Consider the following 7,850-nt stretch of genomic DNA (forward strand, 5'->3'; position numbering starts at 1 on the left):
TGCTTGTCTTTGGGGCATGTATCTGGGTGAAGGTGTTTGGAGAAGGATGTACAGTCATACCTCGGAATGAATACGCTTCAGGTTGAACATTTTCAGGTCGTGCTCCGCGGCGACCCGGAAGTAACGGAGCGCGTTACTTCCGGGTTTCGTCACTCGCGCAGGCGCTCAAAATACCACGCGCATGCATGGAAGTGGCGAAACGCGACAGGCGCACGCACAGTCACATATTACATTCGCTTCAGGATGCGAACGGGGATCCGGAACAGATCCCGTTCGAATCCAGAGGTACCACTGTACAGAAAAGATCAGGGGGCTTGAGCACCTCTGCTATGATTGGAAGTTAAAATTTGTTGGACTTTTTTTCTTTAGAGAGGAGTGATATGGCCATTGATTGATTGATTGAATTTATATACCGCCCTATACCCAGAGGTCTCAGGGCAGCTCACAGAACAAAATCAAAATACAAAACCACAAAATATATAATTAAAGTAAAAGCAACATCCCAGTAACCCCTTTTGAGCATAAGGGGGGAGAGATGAAGGCAGAACCCCTGTGAGGCTGTTTCCAGGTTTGAATGAGTCCTCAGTGGGCTCTCCTTCTTCCCCAGAGCTCCCTTCTCCTGCCTATGGCTATTCCTGGCTAGAGCAAGAGATGGTATCAGGCCATTATTTAAGATTTCGGACAGTGCCCTCATAATGCTCCACTGTTCTGGAGCATAGTGGGAAATAGAGATTCACATGCAGCAGCCACTTGGCCCAGGACAAGCATCAGCTCCACAAAGCCCTCCACTCCCAATAGTTGCCCGAGACGTCTGCATGCTGACACTGGGGCCTGAATTCATGTCACATGTGGAACTGGGCTGCCCATCTATTAGGTTCTCTGTTTTGAGACGTGGGCTGGGGGAGAATTTAATTCCACTCAAACTGAAATGTAAATCTTCCCAATCCACAGTGATGCACAGTGCGGAGGGAGTAGATGGAGAGAAGTTTTTCTCCCTCTCATAATGCTGTAACATGGGGTTATCCAGCGAAGCTGAAGTGGAGAGAGGGAGGCCAGACAACACGAAGTCCTTCTTCACCTTAGACCTATCTTTTGGGTTCTGGGGTGCTGCAGACGAGGAGCAAGCGCCCTCAAGGTCTGAACCAAAGTTTGGTTTCAGGAAGCCACAGTCAACTGCCATAAAACTTTGAAATAAGCTGAAATACAGTGACAGCCCCTACAGTTGCTGAGTAGTTTTGATTTCTGAAAACCTTTTTTGTTCCTTGCCAATTATTATTATTATTATCATGATCATCGCTCTACCTCTTGGGTTTAGCTGAATTTGGACTGGGAGCAGGTTCCTGCCTGTGAAAGCAGATTTCCTCATATGACTTCTGATACCTTGTTTATCCCTGCTGAAATCCAAGAAAGCCTTTGTGACCCTTTTCGTTTTATTTTATTTGAAGTCCTGCGAGTCAGTATCAAGTCTCATTATTTGCTCCACTGATATCTATGGTTGTCTTTTTATTTGGCATACTCCCTGTTCCGAGTTACTTGTGTTTTCAGTTGGATTAAACTGGAATGTGGAAGATAAGAATGAAAAAGACACTCCACATGGCATAAAACATAGGAGATAGGCATGAAAGAACATGAATACTCTCTATGTTGGGCTTCTCAAGGCTGAGGCTGGTGATTTCTGCTCTAGATAGCAGCACAGCTGGTGACTATTATCCTTCTTTATAACATAAACACCAACCTGAGAATTTAATTCTCGGGTTGTCTGGGGCAGGTCATGAAGTAGAAGAGATTGCTTTGAATCAATGCATAGTTCACACCAAAGCTTCTTTATATTTAGATGGAATTTTGAATATATTTTGTCTGTCTCCAGATTTCACTTCCCTTTTGTTTTTCCAATTCTGTTAGTCTGTGATCATATTGTGGTTTGTTGTACCATCTCATACAACACTGTTGAGAACATAAACTTTGGGTCGTTCTCCTTTGAGTTTTACATTGGGCTAAGTTGGCTTTAAAATCCTTTCCAAGTTTCAGAAGCTAGCCTGGGGGAACATAGGAAGCTGCCTTCTACTGAGACAGACTATTGGTCCATCTAACTCAGTACTGCCTGCACTGACTGGCAGCAGCTCTCCAGGGTTTCAGACAGGGAGTCTCTCCCAGCCCTACCCGGAGATGGCGGGGATTGAACCTGGGACCTTCTGCATGCAAAGCAGAATGCACTGCAAGCTCTGTATAGATCGGTAGTTCCCAAACTTTTGTGGGCCACTGACCCCTTGGTTCCATAAGCTCATTGCAGGTGCCCCCTACCGTACCTGCCAAAAAGCATTTCTTCAAAATGACGGTTTGCACGACTCATTAAGGAAGACAATAACCAAACAGTAACAATGAATTACAATGTTTTTTCAAAAGCCAGCTAAAACCATCTTGTTTAATTGATCCAGTGATACTAGCTTTTCATGTGAAGTCATTTAGACCTCCAGTGCCTCCTTGCCACCCCCTTGCCTGTTAGCACCACCTTGGTAATCCCACTGCCCCCTTTAGGAACCATCGGTTTAGACCTTTCCTTATAGGGTCTCCTCTTCTACCTCTTTTTCAACCAAGCTTTGCATCGCCTCTTTTGTGGTTCTCTCTGTACTATTTGGAAGGGCTCATCTTTCCACCCTGTCTGCCCGGGGGAAGCAGGCGGTCAGCTCAAGCCGCAAGGACAGCCTGCCTCTGTTGCTTTGAGTGTTATTTCTCCATCTGTGTGGTTTGTCTTTTATTTGCACCTTTTGAACACAGAGGTGTGAAGAAGCAAGTTCCATACCTAACCACACGCTCCACCAGCCACCCTCTTTATGAGAAGGTGCTAAGCTGCTCAGGAAGAGGCGCCTGTTTCTAAACTTCCCTGACCGTTTTAACATGAACACCTGCTTTTATTTTCTGATCTGAATGCAGTTGTCTTCAGGGCCAGGTCCTGAGGCTGGCAAGGCTGGGCATTCACCTTAACACTGCATTTACATGTGTTCATGGCACATGTGCACCACTGCAAACCCAGGAATGGCATGAAAAGGGGCAAAAAAGAGTGCAAAAACAGCACCTAGCAATCCCACGAGCCTTTGCATTGACTTTGAGGCCTGTGGAGAGTTGCAGCAAGGAGGTTTGGAGGGAATGAATATGGCAATTGCAGGCTTTCTCAATGGTGCTCCATACAATAATAATAATTTTATTATGTATACCCCGCCCATCTGACTGAGTTGCCCTAGCCACTCTGGGCAGCTTCCAACACATATAAAAACATAACGAAACGTCAAACATTTCAAACTTCCCGGTACATGGCTGCCTTCAGATGCCTTCTAAAAGTTGTGTCGTTCTTTACTTCCTTCACATCTGGTGTGAGGGTGTTCCACAGGGAGGGTGCCACTGCCGAGAAGGCCCTCTGCAATTTCACTTAAACGTGCAGTGCCTCCAAATGGCTGTTTTATCATTTCCACTTTGCTCCAAGTGTCCAAGAAGAGTGGGTGCGGTCTCATTCAGAGACAGGGAGCATTTGTCTCTCCAGGTGTAGCTGGACTCCAACTCCCATCAGCCTAGCCCAGGGGTGATAGGAGTTGTAGTCCAGCAACAAGGTTTTCCCTTTCCTGCACCCGCCCAATAGAATTCTCAAGTTGTGCGGGAGAGAGGGGCGGTTGCATGCACCCCATCAAGCTACAGTCATTTGAAATGTTTGGGAAAAAAATTCAGTGGAAAGTTGTCCAAATGAATGCATAAGCAGCCTGAAAATTCATTTGCACTGTGGACTGGGCAATGAGTTTTTGCTAAAGCAGCTGGTGCATTGCATTCCTCTGCTGCACAATTTTAATATTTGCCTGTCCACTATTGGACACAACATTGGGTAGAGCCCAGGAATCCCAATAAAACAGCCCCCTCTTAAATCTGTTGCGAAAATAGAAGCGCTTAGAGACATTATGTTTCCCGAGTCTACTGGTTTATTGAGCGAGCATCTGCAGCCTCTTTCATCAGATGCACAAAGAGTGGGATTTACATAGAAGTCCTCTCTGGATGGAAGACAGAGTGAGGGGGGCTGCAAATGGTAGTCTACTCTGCAAAGACCAAATTCACATTGTTTCGGCCACTTTTGCCTCTGGAACTGCCCACCAGTGGCTCGTGGCCCCCTGATATCTGCAAAGAAGGGAGGGCGGCCCTTGAACTGGGAAAAAAGTTTCCCCACTCTGACAGATGGGGAGAAATTGCATTCCATCTACTCTCTTAATCTGCACTTTCTGAAACATTAAAAAGGTAAAGGTAAAGGTACCCCTGCCCGTACGGGCCAGTCATGTCCGACTCTAGGGTTGTACGCCCATCTCACTTAAGAGGCCGGGGGCCAGCGCTGTCCGGAGACACTTCCGGGTCACGTGCCCAGCGTGACAAAGCTGCTCTGGAGAGCCGGTACCAGCACAGCACACAGAAACGCCGTTTACCTTCCTGCTATAAAGCGGTCCCTAGTTATCTACTTGCACTTAAGGGTGCTTTTGAACTGCTAGGTGGGCAGGAGCTGGGACCGAAAGACGGGAGTTCACCCCGCCGCGGGGATTCGAACCGCCGACCATATGATCGGCAGGTCCTAGGCACTGAGATTTTACCCACAGCGCCACCCGCGTCCCTTCTGAAACATTACATGGTTCAAAACACAGCCATCCTTCAAAATTCACACATCTCCAAAGCCACAGTGCAGTTCTTTGGCCAAGTAACATTTACAGAAATGCACGCGCTAATTATAGGTGAACAATCAACATATCAACACACCCCCCCCCCGGAATGAATGATATTTTAGGGAAGTGCTTTGCGAAAATGTGCCGTATTAGGCAAAATCTCATAGATATATGTATATTTTTGGGAATGCACTACGATGTTGATGGCTTTTCATGTAGCTTTTGAAAACCAAACGGATGTGAACTGAAGCAAAGGTTGTGGAAAGATGAGAAAATGACATTGACAAGCTGCCCCACTCCTGGTAATACACACTGGGGTTCTCAGCTCACACTCCAGCAGGGCACCTGTGTCTTCAAGAGCAGCGGTGGGGGGGGGGGAGAGATTTGTGGGAAAGGGTCTTATTTTACGGTATGACCTTTGCAACTGTTGAAGGCATTACAGATGTTGAGGGCAGGGAGTGGCAACCCCAAGCGACGTGAGATGGCAGAAAAGAAACCAATTTCATGCACAGAGAGAGCGAAAGGTAACATGAAATACCAGAAACAGCTCATGACATTTGCGTGTGAAATATGAATGCAAGGGAGAATCAAAACAGAAACTGCATTTTCTGGAAGCTGAAACTCTTCATGGAGGCCCATTTCTGTAATGCCCCATAAAGATAGAAGAGTGAAACATACACACAGCCCACTATTTTCTGAATCACTACCTTAAAACCTGCCAACATGGGGAAATTCAGTGCATTTCAGGTCCCATCTGCAATATGAATTTAAAGCAGTATTGTACCACTTTAAATAGTCACGGCTTCCTCCCAAGAATTCTGGGAGCTGTAGTTTGTTAAGGGTATTCAGGCCCCTATCCCCCCCCCCCGAGCTACAATTCCCAGTGATCCATGGGAAGAGGGTCTGATTGTTAACCTACTCTGAGAATTGTAGCTCCATGAGTGGAATGGGGGGGGGGGGTGTCTTCCTAACAACTCTCAGCACCTTTTACCAACTACAACTCCCATAATTCTTTGGGCGATAACGTGATTGTTTAAAGTGGTATAATACTGCTTTAAAAGTACAGTGGTGCCCCGCAAGACGAATGCCTCGCAAGACGGAAAACCCGCTAGACGAAAGGGTTTTCCGTTTTTCAATGTGCTTCGCAGGACGAATTTCTCTATGGGCTTGCTTCGCAAGAGGAAAATGTCTTGCGAGTCTGGAGTTTTTTTTCCGCTCCCCACCCCCTTTTTCTAAGCTGCTAAACCGCTAATAGCCTTTTAGCAGCTAATCCGCTAATCCCTTAAGCCTTTAATAGCCGCTAAACCGCTAATAGCGCTAATCCGCTAAACCGCTAATAGGGTTGCTTCGCAAGACGAAAAAATCGCTAGACAAAGAGACTCGCGGAACGGATTAATTTCGTCTTGCGAGGCACCACTGTATAGTGCAGATGGGGCCACAGTCTTCATTAAAAAATAATAATTATATCCCATAATTGTAAGAATAGACTGTAAAAAACATTTGGGGATACAAGATTGCAAGCAAATTCTATGAATTAGATGAAGGGTAGAAAAACGGAATTGTCTGGGGGAAATGCAATTACTTCCTCCCTCCCTCTGCATGTGTTTGTTTTAAATTATGCTTCTATTTCTCCCTTCTCATTCCCATGCAAGAAGGAGACAAACACGGTTCTCTACCCTCCCCTTTTATCTTTCTCTGTGGGGTCGTTTAGGCTGAGAGTGTGCCACTGGCCCACGGTCACTCTGAGCTTCATAGCAATTTAAACATAGCTCCACCCTAGGAATGCAGGAGAAATTCAGCTCTGTTTGCATTTGAACAAGAAAACAACCTGATTTGCACCTTCAAAACATCATGCCAAAGGGAATCCTTCAGTCTAGAGTTTTCTGAAATGTCAACCAATGTCTACCAAATTGCTTATAACAAAGTAGGAATGCATCCGGTGGGGGGGCGGGAAACATAATGCCAGGCATCATAGAGGACAATTGCTTGCAAAGGGGGAAATATATTGGGACGAATTCTGACTAATTTAACAAGTTCTTTTTCATGTCAAATCATTGCAGAAATGTGGAGAGCTAAATTAAGTTTGAAAAAAATCAGAAACAGAGAAACCCAAAATATCCCTCCCCAGTCCCAACATTTCAGCCACCCTACTGGGTCTTGGCCCCCAATTCTTCAGTATATATTTGTCCTCTTAGGGCAAATTAACCTCATTTCAAATGCCATCTGCAAGCAATCTGTTCAGAGACATCTGTGAAGAGCAGCCTGTTCTCCCCCCACTAGAGGTCAGCAAGAGAGAGAAGCAGTTTGGTCCTATCCCATTTTGGCTCTCACCCGGGCCATGACTCACAAAGGCTATAAATTGAGGCAATAGATGTACCTTTCCCTGTTTATCTGTTTGCTTTGTAACACACACACAAAAAAACTTTAATAAACATGAATACTATGAAACTAATGAAGCGTAAGCTTTGGGGCCCCGAATCCCAGAGGGGCCCCAGAAGCGACTTTCGTTCACATTGCTTTAAACAATTGCTTTAAGAAGGGCATTCTGTATGCATATAACATTTTCCTAATTTCCCCTCATTTTCATCCCTGCAATAACTCACAAACAATAAGGCATAGCAATTTTTTTATTCACACCAGTGATTTTGATAGGTGAGATAATCCAGTACAAGAATTTTAATCAAAATCTGAGATGTAGTAGCAAATTTTGTTTATATTAAAATGTGCTGATCTGTCATGGAACAACCCCATTGAAGAAGATAACAGCAAGGATGCTTCTTGCCCAGAGATAGAAAGAAGAAGAAGTACCACCCAGAGAAGAGTGTCAGACCAAGCTGATGAAATATGCAGAAATGGCAAGAGTGATGGGAAAGGCCAGAAATCAGGAAGACCAAGTACAGTGGTACCTCGCAAGACGAATGCCTCGGAAGACGAGAAACTCGCAAGACGAAAGAGTTTTTCGTTTTCAGAGTTGCTTCGCAAGACGGATTTCCCTATGGGCTTGCTTCGCAAGATGAAAAGTCTTGCGCCTTTTTTTTAAAACCGCCAATGCATTCCTATGGGAAACAGTCAATACACAGTGGTGCTTCGCAAGACGAAAAAACTCGCATAACGAAAAAACTCGCAGAACAAATTAATTTCGTCTTGCGAGGCACCACTGTATTT

The sequence above is a fragment of the Podarcis tiliguerta genome (genome assembly GCF_965153285.1).
Source record: "Podarcis tiliguerta genome assembly, chromosome: 16".
Classification (NCBI taxonomy): domain Eukaryota; kingdom Metazoa; phylum Chordata; class Lepidosauria; order Squamata; family Lacertidae; genus Podarcis; species Podarcis tiliguerta.